Here is a 15884-nt window from a genome sequence, read left to right on the forward strand (position 1 = left end):
TGTTCTGGATCATCAAATGAATGTTGACGTCAGACAAGAACAACCTGAGTGTACACAAACTGCAGTTTTCAAAGGCGTCATAGAAAAAGGTTTGTCCAAAGCTTCTAGGTTTTGTTAGGGGGCGGGGGGCGTAAGTAATCACCAAGCAAACCTAAACAGAAGTTGTGCTGCAACATCTGCCATAAAATGTTTGTAATAATTGGAGTTAAATCATAAACGAACTGCGATTGACGTGTGTGGAGAATCAGAAAATCAATTAGCTCAATGACAGGAGGTGTCCTTAAAATGTCAGCGCGTCACGCTGCCATCTGAACAGAGTGAAGGAGAAAAACGAGAAACCAGATCGTTGACATTGATCTTTCTTGAAAGGGTCACAAAGCCATTTTTAAATTTTTTTATTTATTTATTTATTTATTTATTTTTTGCACACCAGTGAATCGCAGTGAGAGCCGTTATCCACAAACAGAGAAAATATTGGAAAGTGGTGAAAGGAGTGACCGGCCCGTACAAAATCACTACGAGAGCATCGACGACTCATCCAAGCACAGAATAATTCAAAACAACGTCTGTGGCCCCCAAAAAAGACGCCGCTGGTCATAAAGAACAAAAAGACCTTTTACACAATTACCGATAAAAAATATCTATAAGGCTTGCTTAAAAATATTCTTTGACCTCAAGAGACAAAGGTGGATTTCTTTTTCTTTTCCTTTTTGGACAGTGTGTGTCTTCTTCTGTTTGATGATAATTCAATGCAGCTTTTCACTAAAAGACCAAACTACCTCTTTTCTTTCTTTCTTTCTTTCTTTCTTTCTTTCTTTCTTTCTTTCTTTCTTTCTTTCTTTCTTTCTTTCTTTCTCTTTCATTCAATACAGGCAGGAATGCCACCACCAAGATACAAACCCCTCAACATTCAAGTGTCACTTTATTTCAGGACGAAAGAAAAACTTTAAAAGAGAGGAAAAAAAATCTGATACTCTTGGCATGCTTGTGGTTCCAAGAATATCCAGGGGAACAAAATAAAACAGTTTTTTGTTTTTTTTTTGCAGAAGCTCGTCTCCTGTGGATTTTCTTCAACAGCTACGCTCTTAACTAACCCTTCAGAAAAGCAATACTGTCATTTTTTTCCTGCCTCTGTCGGCTATTACAGTTTGCAACATGTAATTTCCTAAATTCATGCGTTTACACGTGACTCGTTTCTGCCACTCGAGATCTCGTTGCTTTCACCAGCGTTGCCCTTTCCGCCCGCTCAGTGTTTAACGTTGTTTGTTTCGTTTCCACACGTTCTTTCTTGGAAGAGCGCTGCGCACTTAAAGTGGAGATAATTACAAAATGGCAGCGACACGCCGTCCTTCAACGGCTGTTTTCACAGATCCCATATGAACTCACTCTAAGTCTATTAATCGGTGTGTAAACAAAGAGCGCTGCCATAATCGCAGAGTTTCCTCATTCTGCATAATCCTCAGACAAAATGAAGAAAAGAAAAGAAAAAAAACAAGCCAGCGTGCGACATTTTCTTTTTCGCCTTGAGAGTGACGGTTCTGGCTGCCGAGAAGCGGCAGCAGCCTCTCTTCACATGACCTGACCTCCATTAACGCTTCATTCTGTCATCCAGTATTGTGATCAGCCCACGTCTCCTCGTGTTCGGCCAAAAGAGCCTCGCAGCTTTATTCACAGGAGGGACGGTGAATAAGCGCATCAGGGAGGCAGAGAGGTGAGCCACAGAGGGCTTCGTCTCATGAAAAACGAGAAGAAGAAAAAACTCCCAACATGAACATTGAATTTCTTTTAAACCTCCCTTTCCTCAACATGTGTGCATGATTTCTGTTTCGTCCGCTAATGCTAACAGGTGCTGAAAAGCCCGGGAGAGCTGCATTTACAGTCACCCGGGCTTTTCTCTGGATTGGCCTGAAAATGCTGTTTGAAGTGAGCCGTTACGTCAATATCTCGTGGAAGAAATCTTCCCCTCTCTCACCGGTCACGTATTGATTGGGCCGCTCCTTTGTATTTGAGCTTTGCCCGATGGGAACGCTTGAAAAGTGCTGCCGCTGTTCTCATAGCGGCGCTCCATCCATCTACATGTGTATGTGTGTTACATCTGTCACAGGGTGCAAAACACTTAAGCACACCGGGGTTCAACAGCGGCTGACATTTCTCCCGTCACGCCGGCTGGTTCGGTCCAAGCGGAGGCCGCAGAGGACAGCCGGTCCCCGCTGAAGAGCGCTGGCGGTTCTGGAGGGCCCTCATGGCCGGTTACACTCTGCGATACATCATCACAGCAGATTGGATGTGGGCTGCCGCGGATGCAAAAACGTCTTCTGCTGGATGCAGCCTTCACGTCATGTTAATTTACACCAATTGGTATTTCATATGGTTGGTATAAGTGACTTCACAGACAGGTAAACTGGAATTAATATTTAAAGGGGAAGTATTATGTATTTTCCAGGCAGTAGTAGCTGTTACCTTATATAAATATATGACTTTTAGGTCATATGTGTATATACATATAAAATATGACCAGAAATATGACTTTGTAATTTTACCTCTTGAAATTGGGTCTCCGTCTCTTTAAGAAGCTCCTGTTCTTTTTGAAACTCCACCTTCAGGAAGTCATCACAACATGGCTTCTCTATTAACCCTTGAACAATGTTTTTACCAAAGTTGCACTGAAGAGTGGCTTGTATGATGAGCTCATCTGATGTGCAGTTCCATCAGGTGTTTGCTAATTGCTTCTGGCTAGTCTTAAGGAGCTGAGTGTGGGAGGACATGAGTCAGAAGATCGGATGCATGGAAATCCGAGGAGCTACGCCTCAGGGGTGGTGCTAGGTCCACCCAGATAAAACCACTTACATGTACTGCTGGACGGTTTCCGGAGGAGACGAAAGGATTTTTGCGAGATTCAAACATGCGTGAACAAATCTAAACAACACTCCAAGCATGTATTTTGATGAGGGAATAAAATTATAACAAAGAGTGAAGCTAAAATAGATCAATTTTGCATGATTCTGCCTCTTTCTATTTTCCCAGTAAGAATGCTTATTTTCTGTGGTGATGTAAAAATTTCTGACATATTTTAGTTTTGCTCCTGTTCCATAAACTGAAATATTTATCCAAGGAAAGTGGGCGACGTCTGAGGCTGATCGATAGGATCTGTAAAGCATTTTGAATCGCCTTACTGCTCTACAAGTAAAACTAACAGGTGTAAAAAAAAAAAAAAAATAAATAAATAAATAAAATCACATCACAAGAGTCTGACATTTTTACAGGGGTGTGCAAACTTTTGAGAGGCACAGCATACCACTCTTAATGTCACTCCAGATTTAGTTTTTGCTACATGTGACTCATCAGGTTGTTGCAGAATTTTTTTTTATTTATTTATTTTTTGTAGTCTACTCAATCAAGAATCAAGAAGAAGAGATTTTCTTTAATCAAGATGAACTTTCTGAAAAGGATAAAAAAAATAAATAAATAAATAGGAAAACGGGATCACTGGCTTTAAGCTGAGCGACTGATTAGCTGTCTGGTTTTCTTTTATCTCTTTTTTTCCAGTCCTGAGATGCTAAGCGTGTCCTCGTCAATCAGGCATGTGGGTTTTGAGGAGAACAGGGGGAGGGCGGCTAACCTTTTCGCTGTCGGGACCCTCTTACACTGCCTCCATGCTCGCTTGCGTGCTTACTCATCGTCCGACCTGCTATCTTAGCTGTCTGCGAGCCTGACTGTAGGTGGCCACGCACCAGCGGGCTTTAATGAGCCTTAAAGGACAGCGGCTCCGACACGGCGCTCCGCATCCATCTTGCCCAGACCTCACTTACCCGCAAAATCTATACCGTCACTCTGTGATAAACTGGAGCGACAGGATTATAAAACTCAAGAATTGTCACAAGGAAACTGAAACGTCGAGAAAGGGGGGGGGAAGAAGAAGAAGGGAATTTTACCTATCCCTTAAAAAACGGTGGAAGATCTCGGACGAGCTAGGCTCCTCTGAAGGGAGCTAGCGCAAACTCAAAATAACACATCTCTCACTTCCCAAGGCGGCGGCGGTCACTGAGAAGGATGAATGGACGGGTGAGGAAAGTGAAAGCTGCTCTGGGCGTAAAACGCTCAGGTGGAGCCAAGAGAGAAAACCACAGACCTGAATGTTCGGGTTATTTTGTCCAGCGACTGTCAAAGCAGATCCGGCCTTTACATGTTATTCCTTGAATTAAACATGAACGGGATCTCCCCCAGGTGGCCTTCTCGGCGGCGGACAACAAGGTGATCATGACAGTGCCTCAGCCAACACTCACAGCACCGAGAAACCAATTGGCCTGATAGCAAGGCTGCTCAAATCCCCACCCCCCCACACACACACACCTTTTTGGGGGGTATCGAACCAGCTTTCCTCGCCACAATAATTTGTTTCTTCTCTGCGTGAGGTGCCTGAGATGAAGCAAAAGACCAAAAGAAATGGATTTATTTTGTCCAAAGAAGTAATAGGACATGTGTGCGAATTAAAGCGACCCTGCAATGAATTAGTATTTGGTAATGCCGCAATCAGTGATGAGAAATCTGAAAGGAATATCAGCAGAACAGACTCTGCTCGATAATCAGTTTTTTCCGCATTGCAAGAAAAGCCAAATATTGAAATTATCATTTTGATATGAGGCCCATACTCGTCTTTCTGACCGTATGCCTGTCAAATTTCTCTATTTTTTTATTTTTTATTTTTGGCTTAGCCAGTGCAAAATGGACGTTTCTGTCAACAACCAGGCTGAAGGAACCGTCTGTCGGCTCCACTGCGGAGGAGACTGCACGTTACACATTACACGACAAACTAAAATCAGAAAGTATGGGGCAGCATTCATTGCTAAATGAATGTAATAATCATTGAATGATGAGAAAAGAAAGCACTCCAAACATGTCTCTCCATAGGCTATACCGCCGTCTGCCACGGTCCCTGGCTAGAACCTATTGTTGTTAGGAGGGGAAAGCCTTGGAAACCTTTGACTAGGCCTGTCGCAATAAACAATAAATCAATCAATTGCCTAATGAACTGAAATGAGTCTCATCATTTCCATTTGCTTTATTTATCTTTCTTTTTCTTTTCTTTCTCTCTTTCGACCAAAAACTGGACAACCAAAGTCTTCCGTCCGGTGCTTTGGTCCCAACTAGCCCCTTTCTTTGAAGGACAGTTTTGTTTACACAGACTTTATAATTCATTTTATTTGTTGCTTCTGTTGTTTTGCTTATTTATTTTGGACATTTAAAATGTCTTCCAGTTCCAGTCTCTGACCTCTGACCCAGACCACTTCTTTTGTCATGTAGTGTTTTGAAAAGTTGTCTCTTCTGAAAACAGAGACACAACTTGAGTCAGACCGCCTCCGGTTCACACTTAGACAGCGGGGCAAGTACAGATGATGCAATCAGTTCAATTACTGATCTATCTGTTAAACAGCTAGAAAGCCAGCAGACTCTCCTTTTATGTTCCTGCATTCGACATGAAACAAAGGATCTTGTCCTTGTGCTGTCAGGCTGAATTGGGGAGCATCATTAGAAGCAGCATGACAGCATGACAGCGCAGCGCTGCTGACGGTTATACAGCAGGAACGGAAACTCCATCAGGAATGATCTGTTCTCGGGTCGGCAGAGAGAGTTTGACCTGATCAGTTTAAGAAAATGAACCTGGAAAAAGAAATCCCCCTCTCCCCCAAATTTTATAAAGTTTTTAAATGACGTGAAATAACAGATCTCTTTTTGTCTTATAAAGATATCTAAATAAGTAGATATAAAACTTTTGAGTTTGGAGAAAGTAATAAAAGTTGCTTTAAAAGACCCTCTCACTTATTGTTCTGGTAAAAATTGGTAATTCTAAGTGACCTAAAACAGGAAAAAGCTTATTTTTCACCTCAGAGAGTTAGAAATAAACACATTTGTTGTATGTAAACTTTTGATTTCTACTTTACATATCCACCATGCGGGCTCATTGGGTCATGTTATGTTGTATGAAACATCAAGGCAATTACTGTGACAACATCAGAGTCCAAGACATCAAAGTACATTTGATGCCAGTTGACCTAGTCAAAGTCCAGTCCTGTCCATGGCTGTGATCTGTGAGAAAAGGTTTTATAAATTGCTATTCCCAGACATCATTTGTCCATTCTGATTGGACTTGAACTATTTTGCAATCGATTGCTTTTTGTTTATGTTCATTTGGATTCATTTCTGCCTGCAGCTAATAAGACAATTACTTTCTTATATCAAAATATTGGATCAGATCAAAAAACAAAAAAACAAAACAAAGACACTCTAAACATGTCTAAACATAAATATAAAACCTATATAGTTGCCTAAAGGTACATTAAAAAAATAAAGTCACATAAAAGCCTCATTAGAATGCATTTTCTAATTCACTGAAGATGTCTGTATATGGCCTCTAAAATAGTTTTATTTCATATCCATAATAAATTAGCATTTAAAAAAAAATTCTTTACATGAAACTGTTGAATGTAGGTTTCCTCCCTACGACACTAAACATAAATATATACATTTATACATAATATAAATATATACATTTTTATTTATTTTGTCTCATTAAGCTAACGCTCCCCTTCTGTTCAGTGGTAAATGTTAAGAGACGGTCTTTTCTTTTTTCTTTTTTTTTAAAGTTGACTTTCAAATTTTCAGGTCTTTCACTTCTAAAATTCCTAATTGCTATGGCAACAAGCTTTTCATGGTTACTTGCTTGTGGTGAAAGCCAATTAGCCAGCGTTGCGTTGCTCCCGTTGATTTCTCCCCCGGTACCGAAGCTGAAGGAAGCGTCCTCTGAGCAGACGACAGGCGAGTCCACTGGGAGCAAAGCGCCCGAGTCCCCGAATCCAAAGGACTGCACTCTGCTCGTCGGGGGAGCACTTCATAATTTGGGTCGCAGTTTTGCAAGGAGGCGCGAGGGTCTAATTTATCACAAAGGAGCCTCCTTCAAATGAAGTCGACCGTTTTCAGGACGACTCTTCATTCAGTGTTGCTCCTTTTTTCCATCTCCAGCAGTTAAAACTATCATCCTGCTTTAATGGTGACAGTCATCAGCTGAGTGATTACAGCTCTTCCCCTCCACCCCCCTGTATCTTAAACACAAAGAAGCAGAAAATTAGAGTTAATAGGAACGTAAAATTGCTTTTACAATAATATGTATTTTTAAATGCACTGCACTTGCATTGTCCTCTACCTGATCATAATTTATGTTTAATATTAGGACATACATTGATGATGCTAAAGCTCGGCGTCTGGGTCTCTACTTTCTTCAACATTATGCAGATTTAATAAAAATGAACATCGACTTCTTTTGCGACCGACTCCCTCAAAAACACCAACTACCGTTTTTTTTTTTTTTTTTTTTTTGATCATGTTCAGACACCGAACCATGAAACGAGGACTTTGAAAGTTTTTACACAAAAAAATGTTATGTCTCTGGTCTCCTAAAACGCAGGATTCTTGTGAACAAACACCCAGACATAAAAAAAAACAAAAATAAAAACAACTTTTTAGATATATCTAATCTTGCCCCTGCATGGACCGGGCCTCGATTTAGCTCCTGAAGCAGAACCTTTAACTCTCGCAATTTGTAAAGTCAGCACAACAAGCCACTGTCTTTTGAGCGATGCTGTTGTTGGGTCTTAGCTGTGACATTTGGGTCTCAAGTGCATTGATTTTGTAGCATCAGCAACAAAATCTTCAGCGCTCCTGGGTGGGGGAGCTGCACACACGGCGTAAATCTTTGGCCCATTAAAAAAAGTCAGCAGCAGCATGGCCTCTCTGGAGACTGAATTATGAATGCTGAAGTGTCAGGTCTTCCTGTGCCTTCCGATCGAAAGGCACTCATGCTGTAGTGTGAAGAGAGTAAAGGTGTTAACTAATAATTTTCACAAATTTAGGGGGAAAAAAAAAATAGTCGTCATACTCACATTTATCGCACCAATAAATGGACACTTTGGAACATGTATTTGGAGCTTGTATTTAACCATTTTGAGTACAAACCCCAAGTTCAGTTTAGCATCCTGAACTTGAACTGCACCCAAGGAGGTTCTGGGTGTGTTTGAAGTAAATGGGTGGAGGCTCACTGGTGTAAGTGTTTCAGTGGCGCGGAACTGAACGTCTTCTTTTGTCTCTTGTTTCAACACTCATTCAAAAGGGCCGCTTGGGTTCCAGACGTCATCGTAAGCAACGAGCTTATTAGGTCCAGACGGCTAAACGACAAAAGAAGGGAGCGCTAATGCCTCTACTGGGGCAAAAATGGAAAAGCGAGTCATTGTTTGAGCCGTCGCAAAACGATCCACGTTTGTCCTCTGTGGGAGTTGTACTTTAAAAACAAATGGGGAGGCAAGCCAAGGCTACAGTGTAGGTGTTAGAAAGATGAAACACCTCCTGCGTTTCGCGCTGGTGGTTTCTTTCATTTGGCACAAACCACATGTCTGGTTTGTCCAAGAGGTGCACAGTACTGTCTTCGGGTGTCCCTTATCCCCGAGAAGTAAATGAACCGGCATGTCTTGTGTCAGGTTTATTCTTCAAGAAACCCGTCATCTCGAATCGATGTTTTCTCTTTTGCGTCCGTTTTTGTAGCTGCTGTTTATTTCATCTGCTTTTTAGCGGTCTGAATATTCCCGGATGAGCCATTAAGCACGTGTTTGGGCGTATTAGCCTTGGAGTGAACCGGTCTCTGTCCGAGACATTATAAATATGCTACTTAGTGTCCTGGATGCTCCCACTACGTTTGGAACGTCAGTCGTCTTCTGCCTTTTCTCCTTCGCTGGAACGAGCTGAGTGTTTGAAATCTTCTAAATCGTAACATAAACCGAGTTACGGTCGCCGCTCGTGTGAAGTGTTTTATTGATGAGTTTGCATTCCTGTAAATCTACTATTTGAAGTTGACCATTTTTTTCTTGCACCTCCATGAAGCTACGTTTCTTTTTATAACATTTGCTAAATCATTTCCAGCCATTTCCACATGATATAGTGTGTTTTTTTTTTTTTTTCCCTCCACCCAAGTTGTTTGAGATGCTCTGAATCAGACGCTAACTTCACGGTTTATAGAAAGAATGGTGGTCGTCTTGTGGCTGTTTTCACAGCGTAGAAAAATCATTCAAACCTTCTGCCTCTCAATCCACCAAGTATGTATAGTGCTGTCCCACGAGCAACTTACAAGTAACGATGAAATATTGACAACAGGGCAACTACTCATGAACTATTACGCCCGAAAAGAAAAAAACAACAATCTGTTGATGGACGATGGAGCTGAAAACCCCCAGCTGCAAATCTTCTTTTGGCAGACTAAGTCCTGTAACAACATTAGCTAGAAAAGTGACATACTTTACTTTGAAGAGAAATATTGTGATGTGATATCAGGCGGCCGCTCTGGGCTCGCTGTGAGCTTTTGTTTCCAATTCCACAAACTCAGATCACTTTGACAGCCGACTTGCTGCAGGTAAGACTCGAAACGCTTACAGCCGCGCCGCAAAGCCCCACTTCAACAATGTCGGTCTGTGCATTTAACGAGTTGTGACACATGAATGATTGAGAGGCAGCACAGCTTCAACAAGAGAGCTGCCAGCTGTAGCCGTGAAAACACGGCCATATTCAATTTATTACACTTAATAGTGTGGCAAAAACATGCAACGTGAAACAAATGCGCCAACCGAGAAACTCTAACTCTGCACAAAGTTTCTCCACATCAAAATCAGCAACTGTAAGATCATCATGAAGGAAATTTGTTCCTCAATTTAACTACCATCATCGACCGTAAGTGAAATCGTCTTATCTGCTCATTCCTGCAGGAAAGCAATTGCTAAATGCAGTGAACAGTTTAAGTTTGTTTCACATGGTTTGGAAAGTGACGTGTCAAGAGACGTAACGATTACCGGAAATGAATTTGCCTGGATGTGCCTCAGCTCTTCTCTACCGTCCAAACTGTTTTAACATTTTTTTATTTTATTTTGGCAGAAATAAATGTGGGATCCAATGACGCATGTTGACAGATTATCACTGTGGTCATAAACTCTGACGAGGTACGATCTTCAAATCCCCGTTGCTTGCAGCAAAACGTCACGGTTTAGAAAATCTTGTAGATTAAAAATGAGTTCAGATCCGACCACAGAAAAACCATCGTTTAAAAGACGTTGGTGCTCATGAGTTTAATGTGTTGATCATTGTTAAAGAGGAAGCTCAAATGAAGAGTTTCTTGAGACGTCTGGACTGCACTGGACCATTTGTAGTTGCAACCTGTAACAGGCTGGCCAAACATGTACGAGATGATTCTGCATTCGACACAAACGCCTTCCCAACAGAAAACCTTTAACCGGGTCGCTCTGCTTCTGTTTCCGCAAAAAGTCACAAACGTCGAGTTTGGAGGAAGAAAAACATCGCATTCCGGTCTAGGAACTTATCAGTGACAGGAAACAGAAGCGACTGAATCCACTCTAAGTCATGACCTCGACCAAATAGGGCAAAAAAATACCTCAGCAGGAGCGCAGATGTGCTATATTTATAATATTAATAAAGATTTTTTTATTATCATTACGACACGAATTGTAAAGATCCAAACTGAGGAAATGATGCAGATTTTGTGGAACGACTGACTAAATTTAAACGAAACAGTGTTTCAACAAATGAGACGCATTTCCCCTTTGAGAACCAGATGGCTGTTTTTGCTGGAACGTATTTTCCAAGAGTTTCCTTCTGCCCTGGCTGTTTTTGAGAGGACTTTCCGACTGTGGATTTTAAATCAGGGCCACTGAGGGAGTCACTTTTCCCATCACTGCGACAGTGACGACTGACGCCCCCATGAGCTGTGGAGAGTCTGGGAGAGAAGCTCATCAGAAACGCCTGCAGCTAAAAATAACACCTTAAATATCTGCAACCAATTTGAAACGACCGATTCTGGGCATCATTCGCCAACTTGGAAACGTTTCACAACATTCGCACGATGAAACCGAATTATATTATGTAGAACACGGAATTTGCTCCAAGTTTCACAGATGCAGTAAATTAGAACTACACAATTGTTTGTTTTTTTATTATTATTTTTTTGCAAATATGGTAAAATTCTGGCAACCACAGCTGCTGGTATTTCACTGTAAATTACAGACGTTTTATATTTTTTTTACAATGTATGTTCCAGTAAAGCCACTCCAAAAATATTACCGAACATGCATTTAAATGCGAGTCATGTTATTGATAATAAATAATTCTCTGTGTTTCTCTTATCTCTTTTAGCTTGTTGCAAAGCTAAAGCTAAAGAAAGTGACGCTCTAGGGAACGCCCTCTTTAGGGCGTGGCTTAGATAGACGCTAACAAAGGGAATTTAGAGCTTTAGCTTGAAGCCATTTTGTCCCGCTAGCTCCTAAAGGTAGCAGGAGAAATGGACCGGCTGTATTGACTCTCCTCCAGCCTTTCAGCGCAGCATGGAGAACGGATGCATTCTCCACGACTGTATTCGTCTCTACCCACTTAGGCCTCACTTGACCTTCGCCGACCTCTCAGTAAATCCCCAACTCTGTCAGCACATCGGGCTCACGCACAAGCAGCGACATGGACGGACTGCGCCACGTCAGAGCGGTCTGGCGGACGGGAGCGGAACGACCCCGAAGATCAATACTCATCCATGTGACACTTTTCACACGTGAGGACCAGAATCTGGAGGCTCGGGAAAGAAAGACCGTGTTGTTTTCACGCCGGTGACACGGATTCACTGCTGCTGTTTGTATGGGGGTTTATTTTTGTTTGTTTGTTTTTTCACAACTTACAGGATAGGCTGATGTTTCAGTCTGACATCTCAATATTAAAGAACATGTCTGCTAGACAGATTTAAAAAAGTAATAATAATGATAATAATAAAGCGTCTGAATGAATTATCCTTGCTGCTGTCAGCATAAAGGGAACTCTAGAAGTCTCCTCGGCATGCGAGGGAGCAGCTGCGGGATTAGCAGCGTGGCTCTGTGGCTTTGATCCGCGGGGAAATGTCCTCGGCCGCTTTTTGTGTTTGGGGCTAATCAAAAAATGTCCATCGCTGAGAAGACACAAAGGCTTTTCTCCTACTGCGGAAGTCGTCACTGTGCAGAAGGAAAAACATCAGAGAGTTCTGCAGCTCTTCTCCGTCTTCCTTTAAATCTAATAGATTTTCACTATTATTATTATCATTATTAGATTTTTTTGCGATTGGAGACCAAAAAAAAAGAAAGTGTAACGTTTCGGTTTGTGTTTCTCTTTCAAATGAACCGTCAAAGCGATCGGGAAAATCGGTGAAACTGAAGGCTTTTCATTGGACGATGTTTTTTTCGGAGGCCTTCAAATGCAACACGAAAGAGGATTTTTTTCTTGTTCTCTCGCTGATTAACTTGATCTTATTACGTGTTTATTCTCTGCTGTATTAGAGTCGCATTAGTAGGAACAACAGAAAACAACAACAACAAAGGATCATTCAACCAATTAAAATTGATTCAGTTGATAAGCCACAGTTTTGTTAGACGACTCTTATAAATCACCTTGCATTAGTCTAGGAAATAAAATCCAATTTTGTGGCCAACTTTAAGAAACTTTTACAAGAAGTTGTTACGCATACAGTCGCCTTAAGCGGTGGCACTGATCACTGGTTTATTATATTTGTAGTAGTTGACTAAAAATGTAACTCGTCAGTTCGGGACGTGTCAGTGGGCCTGCAGGTACCGCCAGGACCTGGGGGAATTCTCCTTCCAGCTCCTTCTTTCAAATTCAGTTCTTCTCAGCCACTTCTGACAGGCTTCAGAAATTTCTCCTGCAGCTCTGACGCTTTGACGCATAGTGATGGTGCAAAACAGGTGTATATTGTTTCCCTGATACACAAACACAGCAGTTTTGAGAAGACGAGTAGATTAAAATTCCCCAAATTCTTCGAAAATTATTTATTATTTATTGTGATTAGCAAATAAAGATCCACGGTAAAGTGTGTACAAAGTGTTATTGTTTGTTGATTAAACGGCAAAAACGTTCTTCTGCGATATTTATTTGTGCTCATTTTGTCAAAAGAACACTGCAGATTCAGAGCGTTCAGGATGTGTCATTTGCAGACATGCCGGGTTTTGTGAGCTTCTGACTGCGGCTGTGCGAACATGTGTACATGTGCGCATGCGTTACAAGAACAACATGCAATTGAGTTCTCTGTGCTTGTTCGGTTCACTGAACACAGCATCCCACTTTGCGTTTTGCGTCCCAGTCCTTGCGGCCTACTGGCTCCTCTGCCGCACGCTGCTCTCAGCCTCCCCGGGGCTCGGACTTATCGACCACTGACATGTTTCACTTTAGGCTGCGCTCCTGTGCGAGAATTCCTACGACGCCTGAGAAACGAGTTGTGATCACATCTGCCAGGGCCTTTCTCTGTCCGTGAGCGCTTCGACTGGCTGAGGGGATGGGAGCATCATCCTGAAGCGCTCTGATCTTCCCCTTCTCAGCCAAAGTCGCCTGTGCCTCTCTCGACGCTCTCGCGTCAATCTCGGCTTTGTTTCGCAGCTCTTTAAAGCCGCAGCAATGTGGTTTTTATATGTTTTGTTTTGCTATGTATTTGTTAAAACTGTCTCCTTGTCGTGACCCGGGCGACACAAGACGGATAATCTGTTACAAAAATCGAGCTCCTCCCTGTCTTGCTGTTGCCGACTGAAGAAATCCAAAAAAAAACAAAAAACAGTCAATCAGAGCCGGGAGGAGGGTCTTAGCGCTGTCAATCAATCTTGTGAAGGCGATGCTAAATGTGTTAAAGGCGGAGAAACAACTCACCGTTACAGAAAAAAACAACAACTTTCCGTTGTCGATGTTAGCCACACTAACTAGGCTCGGCGTTCACGACAGGGACAGACGCTGAGAGCAAGTGGGTGTGGTTGACAGCTCTAAGACCCGCCTCTTGTCTCCGATTGGTTGTTTCTAGTTTCACTGGGAGTACTGGGAGAAGGCAGAGCAGCTTTATGTCTCCACAGATAATTTGTCTCGTACTATACTGGCATGCCATAGCGACAGTTTCAGGTGAACTCGTAAAAAAAAACATTTTTTTCCTAAAAGCTAAACTGCAGTTTTAACTTCAGAGAAAGCGCTTCTTAACCATCACACGTCAGTAAAGCGGATCTTAAGCAGATCTTCCAAAAACTCATTTATGAGAAATGTAGAGACTTCAATACAGATTGTTTTCCTAATTAGTACTTGCTTCTTAAAAAAGAACAATGATGACTTATTGGCCTAAGTTAAAATATATTATATATGATTAGACATAGAGAGAAAGAAAGTACCCGGGGTCGTCGAGAGGGTCAGCTTACAGTCTCATGAGGTCTGTCTGTGTGAGCTAATCAGCAGCAAATGAAAAGTCACACTTTGGTGCTTATTGGTCTGGGGAAAGAAATGCCAGCAATTGTACGACAGACCGTGTAGCGCTGACCTCCTTCACCCTGCTGCGATTGTCTGAGGAGCTGTACATCTGGTTAATGTCACTTAAACCTTTCAGCTTTGCTCTTTCTTTTTCAACTTCCAACTAAAAAAAGAGTAAATAATATAGGAACCCGAAGGGAGCACGGGGAGCAGTACGCTAATGCAGCAACATTAAGAATCAGCCTGTTTGTGACTCACAAAAGCCGGTGGTCTGCTTTGCAAGTTTTCCAGAACTTCCAAACGCAACACGAGCTTTTGTGCCAATGTTGGCCTACTCTGTCAGAATTAGCCTGCAGTGAGTTTCTAACCCTCAAAATGGCAGCAGCTTATTTAAGACAAATTGAGTCGATCTCCAAACGAGCATTTTAGCATTTGCTCCAAAAGCTAGAATGCAGCACTGCACAGCTTTTCACCAAAGCGAAACATGATTGACAATGAACCGGGTTTGTTCACACGCAATAGAAAATGAAGAAACTGAATTGCTTTTTATTTACAGAAAGCATTTACGATGTCTGTCGTATATTTCAATGATTCCCATTGTGTTTTTAATGATGAAGACTGCAGTTAGGTTTGAAGCCCAGATTGAAGATGTTGCTTTCATGTCAATCACAGCTACATTTTTAGCTGTTTAATTGCTGTTTCTAAACAGCTTCATGCTACATGGTTACATCTTGTACTTGTGAGCAGATATCAAGCATAGTATGAGAAATGGACTACATTTCTTGGTTGTTGCCCTACAAACAGGAGGCTTGAACATTTCTCTTGGACTAATTTTTGTGTTATTCGGCTGCTGGTTACCAGCGTTAATGTTGTTGGTCTAAAACCAACCCGCTGGTTTCCTGATGTGTTTGGGGTCTTTGTCCACAAGGGAGTTTCTTCTACATCATAAGACAACACGACTTCCTAAATGCATTCAAACTGGGCCGTGATCCCGGTCAAGCCCCATTTATCCTGTAGGGAAGAACCGATTTGACACCATGGTATGAGAAATATCCCCGCATGGTGACTCAATTCCAGCAGTTCACAGAGTACCGTGACTTGAATTCAGTATTTACGATCGTCTGGCAATCTGTGTGTGGCCCCCGCCTTAAAACGAAAAAAAGAACAACATTGCTTTCATCAGTCCATAAAATGCTGCACCGTTTCTCTTCAGGGTAGTTGATGTTGCCTGTTAAACTGCAATAACACAACGTTTTCAGGGGGGTTTTGCCATACACTTGATTTTATGTAGACAACTTCCATTTTTACAGAACTGACATCAGCTATGATCACCGACTACTGTGTTGTTTCTTTTTTACTGAGTTTTACTAAAGGTGTGCGACACTGCCTATTTTTGTTTCAATCTGATACCACGTAAACCCAGATCCCATATCGCCGATACTGATACCGATAACATTTTTTATTCAAGTTCGCTACATGATCAAATTTTTGACCATCAGGTGTTATTGGTTTTTTTTTCCTTTGGTTTATTTTTG

This window comes from Poeciliopsis prolifica, unplaced genomic scaffold (assembly GCF_027474105.1).
Source record: "Poeciliopsis prolifica strain line A6 unplaced genomic scaffold, Auburn_PproV2 SCAFFOLD017, whole genome shotgun sequence".
NCBI lineage: Eukaryota > Metazoa > Chordata > Actinopteri > Cyprinodontiformes > Poeciliidae > Poeciliopsis > Poeciliopsis prolifica.